We start from the raw sequence: 10,965 nt of genomic DNA on the forward strand, positions 1-10,965 counted from the left end.
TTTAATGACAGAATAGTTAAACATCATTGAAGACATATATATTATATTTTCCAACTTTAATGTTGAACACTGGACTTACAAGCCACGTAGTTCAGTCTTACATGCCTTTATACAAGGCGTTTAGGACTTACAACTATCAAACTTATAGCCCCATCTTGATGTGTTCTAACTTTAACCCCTTAAGATTGGTTTTATCAACATTTGTGTTGATATAAACTTTGAAAGAACATTTTGTTTGTCATAGACATTTTGAAGATACATTTTGAAAGACCAAACAACAACAAGCTTGTGTATGACTGGATATTTACATTTTGCCTATCATTTGGCTAGATGTATCCGAAAACATGTTTAACCTTTTAAAATGTGATAACCACTTAAACTTAGAAGATTTTAAAGTTTATATCACTTCATGTTATACACATATTTTTAAGTTACCAACTACATCAATGACTGAAACTCATAGTCCATTTAGCATATTGTAACCATGAGTTAGGATTTGATAGTTAATCTACTATCATTTCCCATATTTATGGAACAATTTCCATCACAAAACAATTTTTGCTTCTTCAATATATTAAACCGAATAGTTATTATCATTTCACATATTGCAATGACTAGAAACTTGAAGTGTCATCAAACATTTTAACTTTACCAAATTTTTGTTTTGTTTTTTAGAATAAACAAGAAATTGAAAACTAACTAAAACAAATTTAAAATCTTTTTGTCATCTCTGATTTTAACTCAAAATAAAATAAAATCTTTTTGGATTTCACAAATAAGCATGTAGATTGCACATAAAGAACATATAGAAACGCACGAAGAAAACAAGCACACATCCTAAATCAAACTTCATCAGCATTGATTAGGTCTAAGGCTCTTAATAGAAAGATGAATATGGTTTAGTCTAGTGGTGTGGTGAATAAATTAGCAAGATTATCATTGGTTTTAACCCTCTTCATTTCTATCAGACTTATAGCCCCACCTTGATTTGTTCTAACTTTAACCCCTTAGGATTGGTTTTATCAACATTTGTGTTGATGTAAACTTTGAAAGAACATTTTGTTTGTCATAAACATTTTGAATATACATTTTGAACGAACAAACATCAACAAGCTTGTGTATGACTGGATATTTACCTTTTTGCCTATCATTTGGAGAGATGTATTTGAAAATATGCATAACCTTTTAAAATGTGATAACCACTTAAACTTAGCTGATTTCAAAGTTTATATCACTTCATGTTATACACATATTTAAAAGTTACCAACTACATCAATGACTGAAACTCATAATCCATTTAGCCTATTGTATCCATGAGTTAGGATTTGATAGTCAAACTACTATCATTTACCATATTTGTGGAACAATTTCCATCACAAAACAATTTTTGCTTCTTTAATATATTAAACTGAATAGTTATTATCATTTCACATATTGCAATGACTAGAAACTTGAAGCGTCATCAAACATTTTAACTTTACCAAATTTTTGTTTTGTTTTTTAGAATAAACAAGGAATTGAAAACTAACTAAAACAAATTTAAAATCTTTTTGTCATCTCTGATTTTAACTCAAAATAAAATAAAATCTTTTTGGATTTTAATTTGAAAATATATTCACAAATAAGCATGTAGATTGCCCATAAAGAACATATAGAAACGCACGAAGAAAACAAGCACACATCCTAAATCAAACTTCATCAGCATTGATTAGGCCTAAGGCTCTTAATAGAAAGTTGAATATGGTTTAGTCCAGTGGTGTGGTGAATAAATTAGCAAGATTATCATTGGTTTTAACCCTTTTTATTTCTATTAAGCCTTTCTCATTACAGTTTCTAATGAAATGTTGTCTTATTTTAGTATGCTTAGTTCTTGAGTCATGCACAAGATTTTTCACAATAAACGTAGCAACAGTTTTATCAACTGTGAGTAGATAATTCAGACCATAGTCCAGCAATTGGTTTAGGATCCATAGAACTTGTGCACAGCAAGCGGATGCAACAAATATTCAGCTTCAACCACTACAACAAAAAGGGCTTTTTAGTACACACAAAAGCGTCCTAAAATACTATTTTATAGGACCTTTCATTTAATAGGACCAACGAGAAAAGCGTTTCATGTAAAGGGATCGTAATAAGTTTCGGAACTCAAAAAGCGTTCTGATATCCCAAATTAGATTATGAAACCAATTTTATGGTCGCATAATATATCCATTAACAATCCAAAAAGCGTCCCAATAAAAACATATTATGGCATTTTTACAATGTTTTAAAATGTTCTTACCTAACTTTAATATTTTGATACACATACAAACGTCCTTAAAAGTTAATTTATAGGACCCTTATGATGTAACATTATAGGTACTTTAGTACCAAGAAAAAAGTACTGATATCCTAAATAAGATTATGAAACCAACTTTATGGTCGCATAATATATCTGATAACAACCCAAAAAGCGTCCTAATAAAAACATATTAGGACACTTTTACAATGTTCTGGCATGTGCTTACCTAATTGTAAATTTTTGATACACATACAAGCGTTCTTAAAAATTAATTTATAGGACCCTTATGATGGAACGTTATAGTACCAAGAAAATGGTCCAAAAATCCCAAACAAGATTTTGAAACTAAATTTTATGGTCGCATAATATGTCTATGAACTTAAACAACGTCCTAAAATGCAATCCTAGTTACATCCACATACTAGTTTTAGTGACACTTTTTTTTGCCACAATCTGAAAACAACATATGTAATTTTTTTGTGGCACGTAATTTTTCACATAAATCACAATATTTACAATATAAAATATAAAATAAAAGATTGATAAAATTGTGAATGTGAAAATCATAATATTTAACTTCAATAATAAGTTCAATCCAAAGCATATTACAAATGTTAGAAAAAACTGTGTAATAAATAACCTATTCCTTCAATTTTTTACACGATGAATCTAAACGTTCTTTTGTGGGTGACTATTTCGCTTTCATAAAACTTGGCTCCAAAACTTCTTACAATATCAGCTCTGCCATCATCAACCATGTAATTAAACATTAGTATTGATTAAAAGGAAACTAAAAGTTCTTTTATTTAAGTCATTGTTCTCAATTCAAACTAAAAAACATGCATAACATAATGGCCCAAACACCTAACGACTGATGAGAAAAAAAAACTAATATGTAGCCATTCATAATTGGTACGAACACCCTAACAATTAGACAAAACCAACATATTACTTTAACTATAATATCAACAAAACTTTAAAAAAGAATTGTCCAAGAGTCTTTCTTACCCTTAAAAATAGAAAGTGTTGGATGATCAATTTCGTATCACGATTACAACATAAGAAAATTCATTTAATATTGCGAAATAGTTCAAAATCAACGGGTTAAAAGTAATTCCATACCATAATGAATTCTTGAATGTGATATGTCATTGATAAATAGTTGTTATGGGTCAAAGAATCAAATACTAGAAACCTAAACATTATAATTTATAAGTGCAATAAAGGACAAGATAGAATTGAAATATTTATTTTGCTCATTGTGTCTCAAAGCATATTTTTGACGATTAACAAAATATGTATTGCTAAAGAACTTAGAATCAAAACTAAAAGTCTAAAAGACAAAAAAAAAATTAATAATAATAATAACGCACCTCAATATGGTGTAAGTCACTTGTTGAAAATGTATGTGTTTGTTTGAGATTTCTCAAAATTTGTGTCTCGAGTTGGTTGTTGTCCTTAGAAATAGGTTGCCTATCTTAACACTGTTCAACAAAATCAAAATGAACAATTAAAATTTATGCCTCGAGCAGCTCATACATAAAATCAACATAAGGCATTCAACAAGAAATGGAAAATAGAAAGAAGCTTATCACATATGAACACATGAGCACGCACTTGCCAAATTAAAAAAAAAAGATGTTTCATACATATGTAGCACATATTGCTGGATTAAGAAAGAACATAAGAGACAAACAATTCTGAAAGAAAAAAACTTAACGGGTCAATTAATTTCAATCAACAACATGACAAATTTTAGAGATCACGGACTCAAGAATCGGTTGCAGAAATGGAAAAGAAATGATCTCTAAAGTTATTATGTTCCAGGTTTTAATGATAATTTACTAAGCATGGGCTGGCTCAAACTTAATACTAGTAGACAACCCATCTCAATATTGCTCATACAATTACATTAATTTGACCCAAAATCACAAGAAAACAAAGCAATTTAAGTTAATGTTTTCACCAAAGCCAGACACGAACGTTCAAAAAGACTTCAAAAGTTCTCACATGTTCTTCACAATATCAAGCCACGTTTCATTTTCACATTGATCCATCAAACCAGTAATAAACACATATATAAAGATTCATAATATTCATAAAAATATGATACCTTTATAGCTCAAAGACTAGACTTTCACTTTTGGAGCAGCAAATCAACCAGACTTTTGGAAGACTTTCAGACTTTATTTATTTATATGTTTTTGCTCAAGATAACAATGACGGTAAACCAAATCACATTTAAAAGGCCATAAGCGAACATCCTAAAAGATGTACATCTCTATGATGCATATTGTTCGTATGGTTCACGAAATCAAAAGGAGGTACGATTGATACTGGGTAACGTGAATCAAACAGAACGAATTGAAGAAAATAGTAGTAGCAAAAGGGCAGTACCAGTTTCGTTCCGGTGACACAGTCGATCGAGTAGGCTAATTCAATTGTGGAAGAGGTAGAAACCGCCGACCAGACGTTCGTTTTTAGGGTTTGAAACATGTATTGGCGGTTCCATTTAATTTTTATATAATCATATATATTGTTCATCCCTTTTATCCAAATATTGCTAAGTTTCAAATTTCAAATATTCATTAATATTATCTTTTATTTATATTAATTCATTATGAATCAATGATCATACTAATATTCAAACATTAAAAAAAACAAATTAAGGTAAAATATGATCGATGATTTCAAATGACGGGTAAAAGCATGTCACTTGGGCTGATTTGCCCCAATACTGGCTAATCATGATTAATCGTAGTTTGAGGAAAAAAAACTGGTGTATTAGTATTGTTTTATAAATGACAAATTATGTTAGTTATAGTCATTAAACCAATGAGCTGGCGGCGGGGTTCAAAAAAAAGACTTGGCGTTCCATTTGACCCAGGTTCGATTCCTACCGCCGTCATTTAATTTCGGCGGCATCGAGTGATGATAAGAGACTATGCGAGTAGGTGGCATTCACTAGTTGGATCCTTAAATTGAAAAGGTCGCATAGTCATGCCTTTGGGCGAGTAGGTGAGTGTTTACTGGCGTTTGCTTTAGGTGAGAGTTTTCTCAGGATCGAATGACAAGTGTATCCTGATGTGATGAATTTAGCCAGTAACTCATTTAGAGGATTCGTTGGCCGTTTAAAAAAGAGTATAGTCATTAATGTTCAAACACATCCGGTGACAATCAACTGTGAATATTGAAGATCAGTTAGGGTCAATGTTAGTCGATTAAGATATGATCAACTAAGGCTATTGCAAATTGATTAGATCATTGATGGTCAATTAGGATCATTAATGATCATGGGACTTAAACGATGGTTTCATTTAATTTGATTATCATTTCAAATAAAATGATTCAATTACAATAGAGAGACAGGTAAGCGGCCAACAAGCTGCGCCGCCGCACCATTTTGAATGACAAAACTGATCCTACTGAAAAAAACAAAGTTACCATTCTTCGGCGTCGTTGAGTTACTATGCACGACCCGCTGAACTCTTTTTTGAAATGTAGCATCATCGTAGGCAAGAGAACCAAATGTATTAAAAGCAAAAGGAATGAAAGCGTGTTGATTATCAACACACACCTTCTCGTGTTTAGCAATTTTTTTTGCTTCTGCATTTAGCACGGTGTATTGACAACTCACGAACCAAGCTTTAACATTAAAAAAAAAGATCTCAAAATGAGCTCGAGCTTGAATCGGCTCGTTAAACCCCTAATATGAGCCATTTTTAGTTGACATTTTATAGTTAATGTGATAAGTTATAACCATAACGTTGATGCATAACCAACATGAGTATATAACTTACATTAACCTTTGTTTCTTTATTATATATAACATTAATAGTTTATATGAAGAGAAAGTTAACGTACAAATGAATTAATGTGTTATTTATGAGAATCAAATAGAGTAATTATATATACATATAGAATAATTACATAATTAACCTGTGATGTAATTAAATAATTACTTTTACTTGATTCTCACAATTAACACGTCAATTTTATTTGTACGTTAACTTTCCCCATATAAACTATTAATGTTATATATAATAAAGATTTAATCTGTGATGTAATTACATAATTACTTTACTTGATTCTCACAATTAACACATTAATTTTATCTATATTTGATCCAAACCTTATTTTATATATCTATAATATTTTAAATAAGACTCCTATTTTAATTTTTATATAGTTTTTTTGAAATGATATTAAATGAACTTATCTATTTGTTCCAAAGAAAAAAAAAAGTCTTTTTAATATGTTTTTCCTCGGCTTTTAACTAAAAAAACAAATAAAAATAATAGTTTTCCCTCCAAATTCTTGAATTTTCCCTTTTATCTCCAAATTCCCCCATGCTAATTCATATATCTCCTTTCCAAAATTCCCATATATATACTCAAAATTACAAATCGCAAATTGCCAAGTGCACACTTCGAGAAACAAAATGGAGTATTCTAATTCCAATAGCAAGTTTAGAATGGCAGCTTCAATTGTTTCAATGATATTTGCACATTGATTGTTGGTTGGAATCGGAACCAAAGCAACTAAGATTCAAATTCAGCCCCAAAAAGCGGAATTCAAAGTGAGTTTTTGTAGTAGTGTTAGGGGATGAACCGATTTAGGGCTAAAATAAATAGGACGAAGAGCTATAATTTTTCTAAGAAACGAAATCAGTTGGGGAAAATTTTTGTTATTGAAAATTTTAAATTTTGAGTGGGAAGTTCAACTATTTTGGAAAACTATTTGGGGGAAAGATACTTTGGTAAATTTTGGAAAACATAAATTTAAAAGGCATGAAGTTAAATCTTAAACGTAACTAAAGTGTCAAGTGTCATATTAAGTTTTGTTATAATAAAACTCTAGCGAATAAGCGTCCTATAAAACATATGTTTTATTACTACAATATCAAGTGTCCTATTACAGTGTATTATAATAACACCACAATGATTAAGCATCCTATAAAGGTTAAAGTTATAAGACTGAAGTGTCAAGTGTCCTATTAAGTTATGTTATAATAAAACTCTAGCGAATAAGCGTCCTATAAAACAGATGTTTTAGGACTCAAATATCAAATGTCCTATTACGGTGTATTATAATAACACCACAATGATTAACCGTCTTATAAAGGTTAAAGTTATAAGACCATAGTGTAAAATGTCCTATTAAGTTATGTTCTTATATGACATCGACTAGAAATGGTCCTATAACACCGAACATTTATGACTTAACTACAAAATGTCCTATTAACTTATGTTATAATAAGACCTCGAGTGATCAAGTGTCCTATTACATTACTACTTAATGGGACACCAACAACTACATGTCTTATAGGCTACTTTATTATGATTTAATTTTAAGTGTCCTATTAAGTTATATAATAATATGACCCCAAAGAATCATTCATCCTATTAAATAACTTTTTAGGACACCGATTCTGTAGCGTATATTGTAAAAGGACCTCAAATGTTCATTTGTCCTATTAAATAGATTTTAGGACGCTATTTTACAAGCGTCCCACACAAAATGTCCTAAAAAGCCCTTTTTGTTGTAGTGAATAGTTGATATTGATATTGTGTTATGCTTCTTGCACTACCATGAGACTAGTCTGTTTCCAAGGAATTGAAATCCACCTATTGTAGCTTTTCTACTTAAATTGAAACCATCATAGTCATTGTCTATATATGCAAGAAAATCAAAGAAAGGTTCATTTGAATACCAAATCCCCATGTCTGGCTTTCCTTTCAAATATCTGAAAATTCTGTTCACAACCAACATATGAGATGCTTTGGGATTGGCCTGAAATCTTGCACAAACACATACAACAAGCATGATGCTAGGACTGGATGTTATTTGATACATCAAAGATCCAATCTTTGCTCGGCATTCATGTTGATCAACCGGCTCCCCGTTTTCATCAGCTACCATTTATTCATGACCCAGCTTTCACATCATTATATTTGAATTTAGGAAAAAAATATCATGGACATATTCTGATTGCTTGATGAAGATTCCATCATCACTTCTTCACCCAATTAAAACCTCCAGGTTCTTTCCCAAAACTCATCAAATAATTATCATGTTTTCTATCATTATTGAGTATCTTTCGTTTCACATTCTTTGTCTCAACAGACTTCACTCCTTCATTAACAGGATTTTCTCAATAGACTTTTTCTTTTTCATTTTACACATTCACTTTTAGCTCTTATGTTCCACCCTTCTTCACAAACTTCATTGGTTTGTTGTCATTAGATTTCTTGGTTTCTGATTCATCTCCAGCTTCTTTTTTTCCCTTGTTGAGATAAGCATTCTACTTTTTCTTAAAAACACCAAAGTCTTGACAAAATTTCTTGGTGTCCGGTAACTAAACAAGTTATTCATTCTTGTACTAGCAACTATCAGTATGATGCCCATAGAAATCACAGTACATACACCAGACTTTCCATATTGACCAAAATCTTCACTGCTTGAATTAGAACTTGAACTCCTCTTAAATCAGTCACTTGGTCTGGGCATGTTGACTAGAATGTTTCTTTGATTTCCAGTCAACATCTTGATATCAATCTGAAAAGGGCCATAGATGTTGACTTGTTCTTCATGAAGCTCGCTAACTTTTCCACTACTTTTTGCATACCTGATATGGTCTAATATATACAAATTATTATATAAATGATTCCTATACTTTCAAGTATTTTGAGCCATGTTTTTATTGAATATATTCCTTTTTTGGCTCATATTTAAATATTTAATGGTTTCAAGACAACGGGCATAAATGGTGTAGTCAAATTAAACTTGAAACGGATAAACTAATTAACAAATAAGCTGTATTTTATTATTGGATTACTCTTTTAAAGTTAAATATATAATATATTATAAGAAGCTGATTTAATTCAAATGTACGATACATGTTAAGAGATTATGGGTTGTGTGTGAAGAGGTATGTACCCGCCTCAACACCGAGCGAGGCGGGTCAACCCACAAGATATAGACAACAGGCTTGAAATCAAGACATCATGAAGGCACAAAGCCAAAACCTATGCGCATGGCGCATATCACATATGCTCACGCATATCACACGTGCTCATGCATCACATGCTCAGGCATCACATGCTCAAGCATCACATATGCTCATGCATCACATGCTCAGGCATCACATGCTCGGGCATCACATATGCTCACGCATCACATATGCTCACGCATATCACATCTGCGCGTGGCGCATCCGCGCGTGGCGCATATCACATGCTTGTGCATATCACATCTGCGCATGAAACATCTGCGCGTGAGAATAAAGAGAAGACCTCGCGCGTCCTCAGGATAGGCGCGTATCACACATGCACATAATCAACCTCGTCCTTATCCAAATCAGGATTAGGGCAACCTTGATTGTGCACGTCAGACAACCTTCCAGAAGGTATCTTTTTAAGGAATAAGAATATGCTGATGTCGACAGCTGCCAATGAAAGGTGGACAACTCAGCAAAATCCATGTGCTACCACGTAATTATAACCAATGAAAAAGCACCAGGTGTCCCAAGGACACGTGGCGCAAAGCAATTGGAGGAGGCCAACAAGGCTGAGCCCAATCAGTGGAAACCCTAGCACTATAAATACCACATCAACTCCACAAGGAAGTGACATCCAGTAACACACTCAAACAGACTCAGTTACATCCAAGAACACTGAATCACATCCAATTACATAGTATTCAGCTATATTAAGCAATACTCTCCAAATTTCCTTACTCTCATATTATTATCTTCTCCTACAAACACTTATTCTTACACCGGAGGGTTACCCCAAAGAGGACCCCTCTGTCCCTTTCTGAGGGGTAAGTTGACGGTGCTGTTCATTTTGTAGGTGGAAGAATCTAGATCCCAGAGATCCATCGGTGAAATAGCATAATTACACCCGAGGAAAGTAGATCGTCTACCAGTGAGTCGATCCACGTCTCTTCATTGGCGCCACACACGCCCCCACTCGCAGGTGTAAGCCAACGCGAGCGCGACACGTGTCCCTGACACTGTGTGAGGGGACACGAAAAGAAACGATACAGCTGCTGCCAGAGTTCACGCGCCACCACTCGCAGGTACGGACCAACGCGAGCGCGACACGTGTTCCTGACACTATATGAGGGGACATGAAAGGCAACTGTAGCACCTCGAGCACACGAAAAGTCTGACACGTCTCCATCACGTACATAGACGATTCGTTTCAACCAAAAGGATAGAATTTCGCGCAACGACGAGTAATAACAAGAAAAAGGCAAAACCCTACTAAAAGAGCAAACTATTAAGTCTAATATCTATCTTACCTCGCTCGCGCGAGACAAGACACACATTAGACTGGGGGGGCTTGAAGAGGTATGTACCCGCCTCAACACCGAGCGAGGCGGGTCAACCCACAAGATATAGACAACAGGCTTGAAATCAAGACATCATGAAGGCACAAAGCCAAAACCTATGCGCATGGCGCATATCACATATGCTCACGCATATCACACGTGCTCATGCATCACATGCTCAGGCATCACATGCTCAAGCATCACATATGCTCATGCATCACATGCTCAGGCATCACATGCTCGGGCATCACATATGCTCACGCATCACATATGCTCACGCATATCACATCTGCGCGTGGCGCATCCGCGCGTGGCGCATATCACATGCTTGTGCATATCACATCTGC

This window comes from Bidens hawaiensis, unplaced genomic scaffold (assembly GCF_021521415.1).
Source record: "Bidens hawaiensis isolate Kalapana, Puna unplaced genomic scaffold, B.hawaiensis_p1.1 tig00023818_1, whole genome shotgun sequence".
NCBI lineage: Eukaryota > Viridiplantae > Streptophyta > Magnoliopsida > Asterales > Asteraceae > Bidens > Bidens hawaiensis.